The following is a 19,580-nucleotide window of genomic DNA, read 5'->3' as shown; positions in this document are numbered from 1 at the left end:
TATATTCATGTCGGGTGGCAGTTACTTGTACCCAAGCATCTTATGTCAGAAATGTGTTGCAGTCTGCCCAAGAGCAACTCGCTGGGCCATCTCAGATCGACCATAGGCGAGGTACTGCAATCCATGAAGCCCAAGCATAATTCTCATTCTAGAAGTCATGCTCTTTAGTTTGCTTTTCGCGAGTTCAGCACGATTGTCACCGATAACGTTAGTTTCGAAAGTTCGGACCAGTTGACGTGAGTAACCTCGAAGCTTCCTGCCAATGTCATTAGCTCAGAAGACGTGACATAGAGTCCGTTTTTAGGTTCATCTGTCACAACTCGGCCATTAGGAGTCGCTCAAAAAGGGCAAATTGGCAAATGTGCATGATGAAACATGATGGAGTCCGTGTTCACTGCGCGCTTGTTCCATCACGTTCCGTTATATTCGCTTTTTCTTTGTTATGTGTGTTAGCTGTGTTCTGTGCCTCTTTGTAACTACACTCGGTTGCTTAACCCAAGGACGAGGATTAAAATCTTGGCCGCGGCTACCACTGTTTGACGGAGACGAAAAGCAAGGCACCCGTGTACTCTGCTATACCAGTACAAGCTCTTGTGGTCGAAATTTCCGGCGCGCTTCACCGGTGGTCCTTATAACTTAAATCGCTTTGAGTGAAGAAACTATTTAAACTACAAACCAACCATGTGGTCTTCGTCTGAATAGCTACTGACAAACAGCTGTTTATTTTCAGTTCGCCAAGTGCAGCTGATAATGTTCGGTAGGTACTACAAGCATGCCTCAATTTTAATCAGAGAGCAAGACCACGCGACATGGTTAGAAAATAGTTTCGGGTTTATTTACCCGATGTAAGAGATTTACTTTGACAGTTCCCTTTTAACTTTAGGAGCCAGGCTTACACCCGTAGCCATTGGAAAACCATCATGAGGACCAGGGCGAGTATCGATACCGACGTCGTCAAACCTCTGTACGTTTTCTGGTGACCACAAGTTTCCCTATTAGGACATATGCATAGAGTTAGATACGAGGGTAATCACAAACGTATAGTCTCAAAAAGGTGAGAGAAGCATGGAACAATTTGCGTGACTTCTCGTCACACTGCAGTGCTCATTCTTTCTTTTCTCTCAAACAAGCCACGACTCAGCCCGAAAAAGACGGCAGACTTGGCTCAGCAGCTGTTCGAAATCAAGCCGCCATCGATTGCTACCGCCAGGTGCAAAGTTCATGCAATTCTTCGGTGTTTAAAAGCAAAAGACGCTTAACCTATCAAAATTCAGAGCCAGTAGACAGAAGTTTACGGAAATACGTGCATGGATAATATAAGCGTCCGCAAGTGATGTAGGAAGTTCGCAGCTGGTCACATTGATATTCACGCAACAAATAGACGGGAGGCTGTCAATGTCGGACGATAGAGTCGCGAGGGTAGAACAAAATGATGTGAGCAGGTTTGACGATTACACAAGGCGAGCTCCCTATTTTTGTTCCGGACGTTTCTAGAACCACTATTCATGCGATTTCGATAGCGAAGCTGAAATATCGGAAGGTGTGCGAAATATGAGTCCTATGAATGCTGACTGAAGACCTCAACGGCAACGGGTTGACTCCTCCCGCAAATTTCTTCGGCGCTGTGCAAGTGCAAAAGAACCCTTTTTGGATTACATTGTTACAAGGAACTCGAAAATTCTAGCGAACATAGTCGACCGGCAAAGTCATGACAACTGAGTTTTGGGATCTCAAGTGGGTATTGTTGGCATCCTTCGGGGCAGCTGCAACTACAATAAACGTGGACAGATATTTTGAGGTCCTTAAATTTTGACGGGAGATTCAAAATCGCAGAGCCGAATGATAACAAGAGCATGGAACTTCTCAGCAACACGTACTCGCCCTCAAGTTGCCCTTCAAACCATCCATCTCCTGCTAACATTTCGATAAGATATCATCACCCAGCCACCCTGCAGTCGGCACTCGCCACCCAGTGAGAATCACTTGTCTCCAAAAATAAAAGCACATCTGGCTGAAAGGCGCTTCATCGACTGCGACGAAATGAAAGATGAGGTAAAACGCTTCCTTAAAGGCAATGGGGTGCGCTGGTACGAAATGAGCATGCAAGCGCTGCCCCGGCGCCTGCAAAAATGCACAGGCAGCAACGGTGATTATCTGGGTAAGTGGCAGAGTGACCAGCCTTTAAATTATTTTAAACCACTGCAAATAATTCATCTGTTTTCTAAAAACTTGAGACCTCACTTTTCGGATGACCCGCGTACTAGCCTCCGGCATCTGCTTGCCTTCTAATGGGGCATCCAACTGCTACTGGTTACCTGGTAAATATTTGTGACGTGCTGGATATCACACAAATAGCTCGAGCAGAGATCCAGTGTTATGCATTTACGTTTGGCACAAACAATGACTTCCTTTTCGTCTTCAACCGGGTACCACTTACCTTTAAGGTATCTGGAAGCGGATCATGCGTTTCTTTGTGCTTAGCGTCCGTGGGAGTCAGGTGGACCGACAATGAAAGAGCGTACACGCACACAGGGATAAGCGGAGAAAGTCGATGCATTGCTTAGGCTGAAACCACCGCCCCAATGCTTCAGTGCCAGTTCTCGTCCTTTTTTATACAAAGCCAAATGTGAAATTTCAGAACACTGTCAGAACATAGTAACCTGACCTCATCACCCTCCTTTTCTCATGGCAGACGTTTCCAATTACTTTGTGTCAGTCATATCACAAGAAAACATGTCTCCTCACTGCAAAGTGTCAGATAATTTTTTTTTGTACTTTATTACGTACTTGTTCTTATTCTACTATTTGTATTAAGCACAGTAAAAAACGCACCGAGCTAGAACAAACACTTCCTATTAACACATCCGATGCAAACTGCAGTACGCCTACCGCAACCGTACCGTGGATATAAAAAGACAGCAGGTAATTTTGTTTCTCTTCCTTTTTTCCACACTCCGAAATTCAACGTTTAGTATTTGCGCTAGTGCTTTACGCATAAAGCTTTCAGTGCGCACTGAAGTAGCTACATGCTACACGAAAATAGCTATATGCTTTAAACTTCGATGACACAGGTTAAGATGAGGCTCAGAGACAAGCAATCAAGAGCGTAAGGTAAATGCACTAGGCAACATATCCAATCTGACAGCTCATATATGAGAGCTGGGTAAAGAAGCAAACAGTTAAACCTACCATGTTCTAATAAGAGAAGTAAAGCACACACATTATTTCACACTGGCGTAGATGGTTTTATGTATGTTCTTCGGCGAGATACAATGCAGGGCGCCTTTAATAACTGATCGAACTTTTATTTTTTCCTGAAAGGCGCTTGGTAGACCTGTTTTTTACAGTTATCTTACATCGAAATTAACTTTCCCGTCAGAGCACATGACCTGTATTTCATATATTTACCTCTGAAGCCATCCCGATGGACAATGATTATGTCAGACAGACGTAATGAGCTCACAACACTATGATTCTTCCAATTTTATGCCATGGGCAGGTTGAAAACATACCGGAGAGGGATTAGAGTGAAGGTCAAACCTAAAATTATTCTCCTAGTTTCACGAATAAAACATCCAAATTTGGCCACGGGGGCTGGAACTAGTTTCCACCAACAAATCATAATTTTCCATTAAAATCAGCACCAAATATACACTGTCCTCCAAATAATAGACAGAACGAAGGTTCACGGCAGCTGCTTTCTACACATTAGATTCTGGCAAAAGCAGTACCAGCTCAGCTCTCATTAAAAGTTTAGATTTCGTTTCGGTTTCACTCCTTGGTTCTAGCTTCTCGGCGCGAGTGCAGAGAAGACTATTAGCCTACTTTTTCTATGCACCAAAAATATCAGCATTGAGAGTCGCATTCAGCATCCGAAAAAAAAAATTGTGATGTGTAAGGAAGGCAAGTTTCGTTGTAACTTGAGCTAGTAGCGACACCGGGAAACCCCGCGAAATGAAGCACTGGGCATTCTTTACCTGGGCCCATGTAGACGCCGTACGCGCCGAGCCTTCGGACGCTACAACACGAACAGTAATGTCATTCTCTTTCCTTAAAGCAATAATTCGTCGTATTACAGAGACGGGCCAGGCGCGGTGCAAATGATGAGGATCGGTTGTCTGTGGTCCTATTCCGGCCAAATAGTGTTATTCAACGTTCTTGAAGGGAAAGAAGTTCCTGCACCGCGCATAAAGTAGTGTCGTGAATGCAAAGCATGAACATTTTAATGAAATTACAAATACACATTTAAAAGCTATACCTTTGTAATAGTTAGATTAAAGGGGACGCATAATAATAATAGTAACTTTATTATATGATATGAAATATAATATAAAATAACAATAATAATAATAATAATAATAACAAAAATAATATAAACATAATATTTGAAAGTAGTGGCTTTACTAACCCCCTCCTCAGGGCTATGTAGACCCCTCATTATTTTTCTGAAGGCATCTCCTCAATTCGTACTCAATAATGTTTTACACAACGGTGAATGTCGTTTAGTAACGCTGGCAGACAGACTTGAATCGAAGAGACACATTTTTCATAGCTATCTTGTAGTGGAAGAAACCACGCATGAATCCCACTAGAAAATACCCGGCAATATGACGATAGTCCTGGCTTCAAAGCGGCAGGGCCAGGCCGCAAGGATAAAGAAGCGGGTGTTCAGTTGTTGAGTGGAGAATCGGGACGTGCAAACAAACTGTGCATGCACATATTCAACCATTTCTTGTGTGTACCAGACGGGAATTAATTATGAGAGTTATCAGTGCCATGCAGGCCTTTATGGGCGATTTCTCAGCTCCGATATATTGTCGCGTGATGGTGGCAGTCAAGGCAATGGACGAAGAGACTGTATACACCTTCGGATTGTGCGCACAGTGTCGAACATGAATTCGAATTTCTGGTGTGTGTTCAGTTTTATAGTTGATCCTTCTAAATGTGCTGCACGTGTTTTACAGCGTTTTTCATGTCTGCGTTAGGCGAATGGTGCTAAGCAGGAAGCTTGTTCTCTAAGGTTTTTTCGCTGGTAGCTTGAACTGATGCGTAGTTTCTCCGCACCTCTTATGTGGATCGTGTTCTTTAGTTTCTTTTATGATCATAAATACTATCACTGTCCTTGCGTAGAGTGAAGTAATTGTTCCCAATCTTTCTCATTATAATATTGTTGCCGGTATTATAAAAGTTGCTAGGCCTGCGCGACACGCCAGCAACAAAAATAATTAAAAATGTCGACCGCTTCTCCACTATAACTCATGGCATTCCCCACCCCGTTGGAAATTTAGACACTGTTCTTTTATTCATTCCTGACGAAAACCCAGTTGGCAAGTTAGTAAGATTCCTACGCCATGACCAAATCTCTTCAGTTTTCTGTCCTTTTGAAGCAATGGAATGGCAGAGCTCCAAAAGCCTCCCTGTAACCGGTTGTGGGAAAGGCTTTATTGGTGCGCTCTTAGATTCGGCACCTCACCCAGACTGAAAACACAGGTTTTGTCAAAAACAATATTGAAGGCAGATCCAGCATTCACTTCACACCGGAGCTTTAGCTCCAAAAGAAGCAAGGTTGTGAGCACAAGCGCGCATAATACAGAGACCTGCATTACAGACACTGCACTAATCATTAGACCCCAATACAAAAGCATTGTCCTACCGCAGCACCCAAAAGCAGTGACAGGGCGCTGCGCGCAGAAAGCAAATGCAAATCAAACACTCGAAGCGGAGCTAAACGCGCTGGCAAGCTGCACGGCCAAACAGACGATAAAGCGCAAGCGACACATCTCGAAGGAGGACGAGGTATGCGCAGAGTACATCTTAACAACTCAGGTCGCACCTCGATGGCTCTTCGCAATGTCGCCGCCGGTACTCGCCGGCAGACGAAGAACCGTGTCAAATTATTTCATCCCTACTCGGCACGAACGATACGAGTGTGGTGGCAGAAAGACTAGCACCCCGCCGTGATGGTGCAGTGGTTAAGGCGCTCGACTACTGTGCCCAAGAATGTGGGATCGAGTCGCGGCAGCGGGGGCCGCTTTTTGATGGAGGCGAAAAGCAAGACGTCAGTGTGCTATGCGGTGCCAGTGGACGTTAAAGAACCTCAGGTAATAGAAATTTTCGGAGCCACCCACTACGGCGTGTCTTATAGTCGGAGTCACTTTGGGACGTTACACCCCGCAAAACTAACCAAACCAGAAACACTAGCACTGTCTGAGGATGAGGCACAGTAAGTAGGAGAGGGAGATAAAGTCCTAACTTTTCATTTTTGAACCAGAGTGCGCGGCCAGACTTCCACGCAGCTTTTTGTGTAAGCTGAGCGCTTCCTGCGTCACGACGATATTGGAGCCGATAAGCTCGGCCCGGTAGCTACGTCGATCTCATTGGGGGTGCCAGAAGCATATCGCTTCTCGTACGGACCTTTCTCAGGAACGATGCTGTGCCCAGTGTGGGGGAGGTGTTCCGGCTAGTTTTAGAGATTGTATATCACGGCGCCGAGTCGGGCAGTGTCTAGATAAGGGCAGTGGTATCGGGCCAAAGCTTCACTGCACCGCCAGTTGCGCGGCTGGTGTGGCAAATGAGAAGCACGTCGCCAGGTTGGAAAGAACAAAGTGGAGGAGCCCCCTCACTGGATGCCTGCGCGCGTGCATGAGCTGTCGCGAAGTTAGATAAGAGTCGCTGCGAACACGGCGAAGCTGTTAAGCGACGTCTTGCAGGTGAGCAGTGTTATCGGGTGGTGAAACTACATATGGAGGAGGCAGGAGGCCTGTGTGCTAGAGACGACTGCGAACGGCGTCATATGCGTTGCTCCTTGTGCAGTATTGAGTGTAAACGGCGCAGCAGGAACGAAATTGGTTACCCTGCACAACCTAACTGCACTGCGGATCATTTACAGATGTACCGTAATGATAAATGCCGAAAGAGCGGAGAGATCGATCAAATGCATGCGGCTTCAAGCAGCTCCCAAAGTTTATTATGAAGCGTCGGTGTATACTATGCCAGTACACAGTTCCATACACACGATGACTGGGCAGTGTTTCTATCCACTTCGAAAAGTAGGTGATCGCTATCAGGACATAACGCTTGCCGGCGATAGTCTTCGTTAAAGCGCCCGAATGAGAACCATTTCAAAAGGTCAGCTCTGGCAAAGAAGCCTGCATTGGTGGCATGAGCACTTGCGCGAGATATCCTGTACAGGCACATCTGGCACAAGGCGACATGTTCTTCGACGTTTCTAAGCATATTAAGAAACCAAAAGTGGAAGGAAACACGCGCGTATGTCTTTCCTCGACCGAATCGGCCTGGTGTTGGAGCATTGTGCGAACCACGCAACACATGCGCTGCAGCGCTCTCGACACCGCTGACAGCCACAAGGATTGCTCACCACGTAGACGCTTCGCATGATGTAGATTTTTCTGTACCGGATATACTCGGCACAGTATGCTGTTGCGTTGTCCGGTACTAGCGTTGAGGGAGCAGATTACGACAACGTCGGAATCGCCGGTACATGCGGTCCTCAGGTCCATCAAAGCTGGCACAGATTAAGATGGAAATAAAGAAAACCAGTATCTTGGGGAGGAGAGCCGCATTCATGGAAGATGCTGACGTCACACTCTCGAAGTATTGGTGCCAGCGTGCGCTCGTTGCACTGCAATGTTTTGCTGACTGCAGCCAAGTTAAAGAGGCTAATGTCAGTGACTATCTAAAGGTAAGGACGGGAATTCTCGACTAGCCAGACAGCGGTGAAGGATTCGAGTTTCGAAAAGTGGCGCATGCATGGGTTAACGTTCTTAGATTTACGTTTTAGTCTGAATTTCCGAGGAAATTAACGGCTGACAGCTGCTGAATTTGGTACTGGGATTTAAAGCTGGTTCTGTGCACGATCACGTGATCTTTTTTTGACTGCTATGGCATCATGACTGTCATTGTTTGCTACGCAACAAGGAACCAGAGCACTCTCGAAAAGTCCCAATGACGCGCCACTGTTCCCAAGTTGTTCTAGGTGACTGTCATTCTTTTTTGCCCCTCATTTCGACGTTTTCTTTTTTTTTTTTCATTGGTGTGGCAGAAAAATGAAAATTCAGCATCATAGATCTGCAACGAAGCATCGTTGCAGATCTATGATGCTGAATTTTCATATCTTGATTCGTTTGTGTAAAATTGCGGTGTTTGTGATGTGTGTGCCTGCTCTACCTTTACGCATGCTCTGCCTGTCTGTATATATGCTGTTGTTGATTCACCCTATTAAACAGTTGGTAGTTGCGCTCGTGAACGGTTGTGTGTGTTTGTTCCTGTGTCCTGTTTAAGTTGTTGCGCATTTCTCTTATATACTATGCAGAACCAACTAGCCCGACAACACGCTCTTCTGAACTGTAAGAACGTAACTTCTCGGCGAGCAAGACAACAGCTAGATTCCAGTTCCAAAAAGTGCTAAACATTTCAGAGGTGGTAGCTTGCATAAGCCAAGATCCTCTGGTTCCAAGGCCCGTCTTCCTACAGGAGGACTGCACCAAACACATCTTGGCTGTCATCCGCATGTAGATATGGTCGTGTGCGAATCATCGTAATGGGCGAAATTAGGAGGGTTGAGGAAGGCAAGCATTACATCAAAGAACGCACGAGCAGGAATGCTAATTGCACGCTTCGGTTTCTAAAGTGGGAAAAGAAACTAGGAGGCGAGCCTAAGGAAACTTCTCAGTTGTTGTTTAGGATCAGGGCTTCATAATTTATGGCGCGCTCACAGCTTTTCAGGTGACAAATGACATGCCGGTTCACACCGGTAGCCAAGCAAGTCCTTTTTTTTTCAAAATCAAGCAGCCATTTTATCTCGCGAGCAGTACCCCCAAGGTTCAATCGTTTAAAATCATCATCATCATCATCGGCCTGACTATACCCACTGCAGGGCGAAGGCCTCTCCCATATTTCTCCACTTAACCCGGTTCTGTGCTAGCTGCATCCACTTGACCCCTGCAAACTTCTTAATCTCATCCGCCCACCTAACTTTGTGCCACCCCCTGCTACACTTTCCTTCCCTTGGAATCCAGTTTGTTACCCTAAGCGACCATCGGTTATCCTCTCTTCGCCCGACATGTCCTCCCCATGCCCATCTCTTCTTCTTCTTAATTTCCACTAGAATGTCGGTAATTTGAGTTATTTCTCTGACCCACTCTGCACGCTTCCTATCTCTTAATGTTACCCCTACCATGTTTCGTTCCATAGCCCTTAAAATCGTTTTAAATATTGTAACGCTTCTCAGCCCCACTTATTGTGCTTTTCTCGTCGAAGGCAACTGAGATCCTCTTTACCTGTGCGCAGGCAAGCTGCTTGGCTGACAACTGCTGAGTTGCTAGCCAAGCAGCTTCTTTCTTCTTCGGTGTCTCATCTGTTGATCGTTCTTGATTGCTTTGGGACCTGGACGTTGTCGTTTTTTTGCTGCACAATAAGAAACACGCGCTCTCTTACAAAATCCTAATCACGTCTTGCTGTTCCCATATTGTTTGAGATCACTATCATTCTTACATGCCTCTCATCTCGACCATCCGATTTTTTCTTTAGTTTTAGTTAAGAAGGCCGCGATGATTCTGCTCCTGCTCCAGTCTGCCGTGAGTATTTGCTCTTGACGGATGCTTTCATAGTTTCCGGGCACGAGACCATTTTGGAAGCAGTGTTATAAGTCCAAAGCGCCCACAAGCCTTTTTCGTCGGCTGACTGCCTTTGTCAGCACGTTTCAGTATGTGTGTCTAGTTTAATGATGCGTCCGCAGCAATAAGGTTTCCTGTTAATCGTTATAATATAGCCACAATAAAAACAGTTACCTCAAGAACTTCGTTCTGCGTCGTCCAAGCTGTGTTCCAACAAGTACTTTCAACCGCTCAAATCACGGCACTGCAAAGGCAGTGCTAGATATACGGCGAAGGGTCGTTGGTCAGAAGTGCTAGTACCGTGAAGTTCTCAGATTTTTAGTTGAGCTTGGCACAGAATTTAACAGATGGCCTGGCAGACTCGCCGTAATGTGCAAGAGCAGAGTGAAGCTTACATATCTTGCATCCTTAGTGTTCGTATGATTTGAGTGGCTGCTTTTTTTCATTCATTGCCCTGGAATTTGCTTTGTGGAGGCTTCAATGGTACCAATCAATTGAAAGCTCAAGGCGTGTTCTGAGGACGGGGAGGGGCAGAAGGAAGAACCTTTATTACGTTTATCCCTTTTTTTCTGAGGGCAGCTTCTATCCAGCTCTCCATGTGCCGCCGCTATTCTGCAAGCCAGTTGAGCAGCTGTCACTGCTCTTGTGGGTTGAATCCCGTGAGATCGGTCTCAGGAAAATATGTGATTCTCAATCCAGTGTCCCGTTCACCACCGCTATTTTCTCAGCCCACTCGATCAGTTACCGCTGGTTGGTTGATTCAGTAACAGCCAAGGTTTGATCCCAGGAGGACGCGGTGGGGAGATTCATAGGTGTAACGCCGCTGGTGGCGTAATTCTTTGTTGTGACAGCTGCGGCATTTCTCTTGGTAGCGGGTGGGAAGAGCAAGTGTTTGTGGTAAAGGTATAGTGATATAGTGTTGGGCGATATAGTGGCAGCGTTCTTCATTGTGCACGTTAATACTGTGGAATGTGGGTGCAAGTGTACAGACCCGCGCTGTCAATCTCTTTTTCTTCTTCCTCCTTCGCTTCCTTCGACAGCGCGCGGAACGTTACTGCTCGATGGAGCACGTGCGCACTCTAGTTGCCGGGAAGAGACTCGTGACCAGGGGTCCATACAAAGCGGTCGTTGGGAAATGTGTCGATACATACTGGTGACAGCATGTGCTCAGCCTGCAAAGATAGTGCGTTCTTCGCGACGGTGCGGCACATTTATTTGGAATCTCTAATTATTGTGTATATGTCAAACTGGTGTGGCATTCTTTATATGTGTACATAAGGTGCATATAAACGAGTGTTACCGCTTTGGAGGCCTCCTCAGCTGCCGTGCTGGAGCTTGTTCTAACAGAGTCGCTGATATCTGTAATCGACAGTCCCATAGCATATCTCCCAGGTGGATGTTTAGCAGCGTCGACATATAGAATGGTTTTGCCACGGCTTTAGTGGCGCAGGAGTGCCTTGACTCTTGCTTTCCTACGGCCAGCATGGAGCTCAGGGTGCATGTTATTCGGGACTCGCGCAACTCTGGTCTTAGCTATCAGCTTGGGCGGGATGTTGTAGCACCGCTGCTGCAACCGAGTGATCAGCTCCGGTTGACCTACACGGCACAGAATAGCCCGATCTGCTCTCTTGTCTCGAAGGCGAGTAATCTGGCCGGTCCTACCAGCTTCGATTAGATCTTCTGTCGTGTTGTGTAGGCCCAGCTGGTATAGGCGCTGTGACATAGTGTTCGAAGGAACGCGATGGCTGCCCTAACCGCTGATTGTAAAAGGATGTTCAGTCGATTCACTTCGATTTGATTCAGCCATTATAGGGTGCATGAAATGATCGACACGCAGCTGATTAACACAGCCTGCCCGATTCGCATCATGTCACGTTCCTTGAGCCCTTCATTCTTTCGTTGAGATTCAGAATAGAGCGAGAGGTTAGAGCCTGTTTCGCTGTTAAGCATGAAGATGAGTCATCGCTGCAGCGTCCCGCACCATTCAGTATTTCAGGACAAGGTGCGACACTGCGAAACAAAGCTATTAGGTCCTCCACACAGCTGCGTACTTTCAACCAGGCTACATCGCTTTTCCTGTTGTTGTTGTTTTTTTTTGCAGTGATTGGAAGTTGGTTAACCTTTTCATACCAGGCGAGTAAACATTGTATCCTAAGCACGTGGATCAGAAATTAAGTTTCCCTTTATATCACTGCGCGCTATCAGGGATGGTTATTTCCAGTCAGAATTCATTTCCTACGGAGGTCTCATCTAAACCATGTACCTCACTGCGTTTCAAGCTGACAGTAACGCGCCTGCATTAAACATTTCTTCCCTGCGTTTTACGTTTTGCAGTAATACTTATTTATTGTTAATATTTTGCTTCCACAGTTGCAGAAATTAAACAGTTAACGAAAGTTACCGGAACCATGACAAATTACTACTTTTCAAGATGTAGGCGAGGGTGGGTATACCCTGTATACTCAGTGCCTGGTGTCATCGACAATAATTGAACCATGGAAGAATGCAAACATTATCCTCATTCATAGGAAAGAGGACTCTAAGGACCTTAAAATTTACAGACCAATCAGCTTACTGTCAGTTACGTATAAGGTATTTACTAAGGTAATCGCTAATAGATTTAGGACCACCTTAGACTGCAAACAAGAAAAGAATCAAGCAGGTTTTCGCAAACGGTACTCTACTATCGATCATATCCATACCATCAACCAGGTGATATAAAAATGCTCGGAATATAATCAGCCCTTATACATAGCATTCATTGATTACGAAAAAGCATTTGACTCAGTTGAAACCCTGGCGGTGATGCAGTCATTGCGAAATCGAACCGTACGGGAAAGTTCTGGGAGATATATATAGTGGCTGCAAAGCAAATATAGTTCTGCATAAAGGAAGTGACGAAATTCCCATAAAGAAAGGAGTTAGGCAATGAGACACAATCTCCCCAGTACTATTTACAGCTTGCTTAGAGGAAGTATTCAGAGACTTGGAATAGGAGCAGTTAGAGATAAGGGTAGGTGGAGAATACCTCAGTAATCTGCGATTTGCTGATGACATTGCCTTGCTAAGCAACTAGTGGGATGAACTGCAAATAATGATTGAAGACCTAGACAGGAAAAGCAGAAAGTTATATGCTTGAAAATAAATATGCAGAAGACTAAGGTAATGTTCAACAGCCTCGGGAAGGAACAGCAGTCTGCATTAGGTAGCGAAGTACTGGAAGTAGTAGGCGAATATGCCTACTTAGGACAGATAGTAACCGCAGATCCGGACCAAGAAAAGGAAATACCAAGAAGAATAAGATTGGGATGGAGAGCATTGGCAAGCACTCGCGGATTATGACTAGCAGCTTACCGGTATCGCTCAAGAGGAAAGTATACAACAGTTGCATCTTACCTGTACTCACCTATTGAGCTGAAACGTGGAGGCTAACCAGAGGGTTCTACTTAAGTTGAGGACAACCCAGAGGGCTATGGAATGAAAAATTGTAGGGGTAACATTAAGAGATAGGAAGCGTGCAGAGTGGGTCAGAGAAATAACTCGTTACCGACATTCTAGCGGAAATTAAGAAGAAGAAATGGACATGGGCAGGACATGTAGTGCGAAGAGAGGATAACCGATGGTCGCTTCGGGTAACAAACTTGATTCCAAGGGAAGGAAAGCGTAGCAGGGGGCGGCAGATAGTTAGGGGGGGGGGGGGATGAGGTTAAGAAGTTCGCAGGGGCCAAGTGGATGCAGCTAGCACAGAACCGGGTTAATTGGAGAAATATGGGAGAGGCCTTTGCCCTGCAAGTGGGTATAGTCAGGCTGATGATGATGATGTTCAGGAACGACAGAGCAGCGATTCCGAACAGCGTGTGTGAACAAATTTCTGGTGTTGTTCGTGCGCCTTCTCTTCATCAATGCATTTTTTTCATGGCTCATATATTTTCAGTTGTGATTTGTTTTTCCATTGAAATATTGCGTGCATTTCAATCAATGTCCTTTTTTTAATGAACCATGTAGTAATAGGGTCTCCTCACGTTCCTGTGGTTTCTTCTTCCTAGTTTGCTGTAGTCGTCTTGTAAATACGCTCAAATGTGCTTTGCGTAATGCACTGAGTTCCCTTTTAGTGCCTGAAGTTTACCTTATCTTCTCTTTCATTGCACGCGTGACCGAATGCAGAGGTCAGAATTCTGCAAGTTCGCCTTGTATTGTTATTCATGCCTAATTTTACCTATGCTTTATTTTCGTGTAAATGTCAATGTTTATATAAAACTTTACCACATTTTCTGCTAAATTAGCCGTGCGGATATACGTATTGGACACTTTTTTGCCTTCATAAAGGTATATTCCAGTGCTTTCAGGTCAACTGCTGTTCATTTCTTTGTGCAATATTTGTAGTTAAAAGTTTACCACATTGTTTTCTATGTTATGCCGTGCAAAAAAAAATGGTATCCTTTTTTTTTTGCGTGTGTTCTAGTCCTTAATTTGCATTACCATACATGTGAAATGTAAGTTCTGTTCACTTTCCTGCAAAGTTTCTTAAACAGTTTACAGCTCATTGCAGGTTTCACTGAAACAATGAATGAATGAATGAATGTATGAATGAATGAATGAATGAATGAATGAATGAATGAATGAATGAATGAATGAATGAATGAATGAATGAATGAATGAATGAATGAATGAATCCTTTATTTGAATGAAGGGATGGCTCTCGGCCGCTGTTGGGTAATTGGAACAATAACATTACAAAAAGTATAGGGGACGTATCGTTCCCATCTGCTCATAGGGAACTTTAGTTCTTTTTTCTTCCAGTTCATTTTACATCCATTCAAATTTTACCATACCGTTACCGATTTGTCAGTGAAGCAATAGTTGACCTATTAACATTCAAAAATGTCAAAATAGAGAACACGTTTTAGATATTAATTTAACGTATACTTCTTTCTAAAGTGGCAGCTCTAAAGGATGCTACATTTATTTGTTTAAAAAATATTGCAGCCATACTATGCCAAAGCAGGTGACGTCAAGTGAAATCAATGTTATAAAACATATAAACAGTGAAACAATAAAGTAGTTTTACAGTTATACAGTTATATAGTTTGAAAACAATAAAACTATAGAGAATGTCACACGACGTTCAACTGATAACACATGAAATAATCAGTTGTAGTTTAGCTCTGGTTAACCACAGTTGAATTTGGAAAGCAACGGTGGAAGTTTCTTTTGCCTACTACATTATTCCCCTATCCCGCCATATCAGTGTAAGGTGCTACATTGGACACTTAAACTCATCCTTTAAGGGTACGACGCAGGAGCGTAAGCTACCAGCCCACATATAAAGTCACGCTTCAACCAAGCCTTATGGATGTGCCTGCGTGTCGTACAAGTAACGAGAATGCAAACGGTTCTGGAAGGCTGATTTTGATATCACCCTCGCATATGAATGGAACGGCCCGAGTTGGCAGCTCCTTCCCGTGGCATAGAGTAACGTGAATTCAAATGTCATGGCAGGCTGATTTTATTGCGAAAGCAATACTACTCTAGGTTTCGAGCCTTCAGAGTAGCACGGCCGGTAGCCACGTCTTACCTACGTGACGCTGTGACGTCAACCCCACATGACACTAGGGTGAGAGTTGGGCTACCAACTCAAGCGGTCGGCGTAGTGCGGTCGAGGCCAAGGCGCAGCGCGTGACGTCACACCCCACGTGACGCAAAAGCGAGAGGTGGTCAGGAGCTGCCAACTTGGGTCTCTCGTTTCACATGGGATGGCTATGTCATAATCAGCCTGCTAGGACCCTGGAATTCACGTTACCCCTACAGGCCACTAAGGCACGTGCGTACGGCTTGGTTACAGCGGGGCTTTATATCTGGGCTGAGGAAGAAGAAAAAGAGAAGAAGAAGAACGCTCGGTCACCCGCAGCTAATGTTTTCGCTCAATATTTGGTTTAGAAGCGTTGAACACTTGTAATTTTTTTTTTTATGAGGAGACCTATGAGGAGACTGTAGCTACGCCTCTTCACGGCGTAGCTGCGGCCACCCGAGGTCTTGAAAACCTACCACAGTGTAGCTTTCGCTACAAAAAAAAAAACTCCCATCAGAATATATCAACCTTCACTTGGAAGGAGGTTACGGTAATCACTACACCACTGCGAATGAAGTGGTAAGCAAAATAGGCATGTTTCTAATTTATGCTGCCAACCACACTTGCCTGTAATACAATCATGCCCAACAGTTAGAGACTGTAAGTTCTTTCTGTAATTGAGAACAATAACTGTATTATTGTGAAATCCTCAAATGGAATCTCAGCTCTCGTTGGTTTTTAGAAATCAAACTTTGATGCACATATCTGGGGCATTGCACTGCACAAAATGAACCAAGCCTACAGTGTGGGACGTAAAAGCTTACCCTAAAAAGGGTGTCACGCGCAACCACATTCTCAGATAAATATGGAATCAATAAAGAACAGTATAGTCCAGACCTCTTCACACCTCGCAAGTTCTCATATGGAAAACGATGCAGTGAAAAACAGCACAGCACAGATCTCTTCGTACCTTGCGCGTCGCACGGAAATCACTGTTAAGAGGACAAACAAAAATGCAATATTTTGCCATACTAAAGTCTTTCAGTAGATTAAGCGTTTATCACGAAGCTTTTCAACAAAGCGTGATTTGCGTAACCAAAACAAAATGACAGCATATAAAAAGCTGTTTTCTGCTACCTTTTTAGTACTCTTTCCTATTTGGAACAACCATACAGCAATTTGAATTATTAGCTCAAGCTTTGAAGTTTTTTAATGCCATCAAGCTGACTGTGTTGTTGTTGTTTTTTATTTTTCTTTTCTCAATGCCTCGGCAAAAATTAGAAAAAGGTTTTCCTTTTTTTATTTTCTGTTGTTGTTTATCGAGAACTCCCTCCTCTAACCTCAAAGTGCAACTTTACACGCATAAATATGCGACTCGAAGCGTTCGAAGGGTGCTATACACAAAAAAGAAAGCACATTTTACAGTTTTACAGCCGGTACTCGGTTTTCTGATCAGCGCTCGAGGTGCCGCAACGCTGCACGCATAAATGTAGGACCAAGGACTAAACACGTTGCCCTTAACAAAGCAGTTACACCCTATGATTTATTTCGCAGCACGCTGCTCCAGCGCTGTAAACAGTTCTGCTCACAGTTTTACAAGGGTGCACTGAAGTGGACAGACCATGCGAACCACTGCAGTTACACGTTTTCTGAGTAAACAAGCATTGGTGAAGTCACTTAAGAACGCTTACTTGTTAGAACGTCGTTTCGCTTCATAAGTTCTAGATATTAATAAATTCTGATAAATTCTAATAAATAAATCTGCCTATTTTTGCACATCAAACTGCCGTATTCGGACATTGCCGTTATAAAGCGACGGAATCTTGGGAGCTTACGCAGCACGGTAGCAAGACATAGCCGAAGTGCACTCCAAGTTCCGTCTGTGTTTATTTCACGCACTGACGCCGTGCGTGAAAGCCTGTCATCTTCACTAATTGCATAGGCATAGTCACCGCGCTAGCCGGCTGCATTCAATTAATATTATCACTGTAGCGTCAGTACCCAATTTAATGACACGTCAGTAAGTTATAAATGCTACAAAGCCTTCGTTAAGTGCGTGGCACCTAACGAAGGCGTTCAACATTTCAACTAACCGCCCTTCGGGGCCAATGTTCTGCGTGCCCACCTGAAGCGCGGTGGGACTGCGTTCACTGCCCAATTCCTAGCTCTTTATTTCATTGAATAACTTCTGTTTTCCGGCCTTCCATCTGAACACAATTTTTATTACTAATACCTTCCACTGTAGGCAACGGCAACTGCAAAGAAACGCTAGACTGAATTTCACGTGGTTTCAAACGCTTCCGCATAAAAAGCGCGCCTGGCGTACGCTCTCGAGAAGGCAGAAAAACATACCAAGGTGAGCAACCTACGCATACTTCGAAACCAGCTGCCGCACCGACAGTAAACGCTGGCACACAGTTGTGGTAAATCGCGCACTCTCTCCACTTTTACGCACGACGGCATCTGCAAGGAAGTTGCTTCCTCGACTGATGGTAGAGCCACACGCAAATGGTACTGGGTTAGCGTGTTAAATTGAAATCCAAGCAGACGACGACTGAAAGGGCAACCAACAACCTCGTCGTACAATTATTCCAAAACGCCTTCCTTAGATATATGAATTAACGCAGAGTTCAGCTCGAAACGAGCTCCCATTTTTCTGGTTTTAGAGAAGTACAGGAATATTCAGCTCTGGCGGCATTTAGGTCGGTTAAAGCTCCATAGAGGCGAGTGACGACTGCAGCTCGGATCGCACAGCGAAAACGTTTGGTGACACTAATTGTGATCTCCAGACAAACAATTGTTCTTTTTTAGGTTGATGGCATTTTCTATTGAAAAAAGCCAGTACAGATTTATTATAGCTGTTTTCAAAGGACCTGTATCAAAGAATACGTTTGCACAAGCTTCTAATGGCTTCTGGCATGGAGCACATTATTCAGAGGTTGTTATGAAGGCGATCTGGAAGTGAAACAGGTATGTACGGTTTAGCTCGTGCAGGAAACATGTCTATACAGATTATAACAGGACCAACTTGAGCCACTTGTACAGGTTCAAGTTTGACCTGTTCTCTTTTCGTACCATTCCCCATAATCGCTAATGAGAGCGTAACGCTAATTTAAAATTCTTCCTCGCTGTTCTTCCACATGCTGCGCGATTTAATTGTTTTGAAGGTAGAAAATTTGTATATTTCCTCTTTAGTTTCGTTATCCTTTACGCGCTAGGGGATTTTGAACCGTTTTTAAAGGTTTGTATTAGAACTGGCATGTCTACAAAAGTGACTCAAGCTCCGGAACAGAGAGCAATCGAGAGTGTGACAGCAACAAAGTATAATCGGCCTCAATAAAAAGTTTGTCAAGCCGGCTCCAACCGAGAAACCAGGTGCGCAGCTCTCACTCTGACGGCGGTACGCTTTTGTAAACACCGTCAGTTCGTCTGATTTATGATCACATATTGTGGCATTAAAAAGATAAGCCGCGCCCGCAATCTATAATACAAGTTCCGCCTCCACCGCAATGGGAGGCCTGGCAGCAATGGGAGCAATCAGACCTGGCAGTACAAACCCGGGTCATTGAATTGTCTACTCAGGTCAGCCGTCTACTGATAGCCACCTAACACGCAACCCTCTGCATTCTGCCTTTTCTGACGAAACAAACGTTTTGCAATCCAATCTATCCGCGATTCGCACGGCTTCTGCAGCTGTCGACGACGGCAGAGGAGCAGGTGCCGCGAGCGCATGACGTCCTTTTACAGGCCCTGGTGCTGCGCCGCATGGTCTAGCGCAATGAGGAGAAGCCGAGCCATAGGCGAAGACAGAACATGGTTTAGACAGCCTGGTTCATGTGCTTTAACATGGTAGAAATGAAACATGTGAGCTGCGCTTCATAACTTAGGGTAGTGGTTTTTTTTTGTTTGTTTTTTTTACGTTGCAGACTAGTACAAGAGAAAGTTACTTGATCATTCTTGTAGTCTGCTTTCAGGCTTGTCTAGTTACCTCTAATAGCTCAGAAGCTGGTGATGCTCTTGACTTGCCGGAGGGGGGGGGTATCGTGCAGACCTCATCACTAATGCCCTAACTAAGACTAATTTCTGCCGTTCTAGACAGAACCGGAGACCAGCCCAGCATACATGGCCTCTTCATGGGACACAGAGGAGGTATGACCCATTTCGAGACCTCTTCACATGGCGGACGAGCTGCTATCATCGGACTTCTAGCCGGGGTTTGCGCGGCTTCTGCAACGGTCGACGACTCAAGCCGAGCTCGTGCCACGAGCGCCTGATACCCCTTCACAAGCCGTGGTGCTTCGCCGCATGACTTTATCGCTCTAAGGAGAAGCTTCGCCGTTGGGCAAGCCAGAACACACCCGGACAGCCTGGCGCAT

The sequence above is a fragment of the Amblyomma maculatum genome, chromosome 2 (assembly GCF_055883805.1).
Source record: "Amblyomma maculatum isolate TAMU_Amacu chromosome 2, ASM5588380v1, whole genome shotgun sequence".
NCBI lineage: Eukaryota > Metazoa > Arthropoda > Arachnida > Ixodida > Ixodidae > Amblyomma > Amblyomma maculatum.
Note: the sequence above shows the minus strand (reverse complement) of the source record.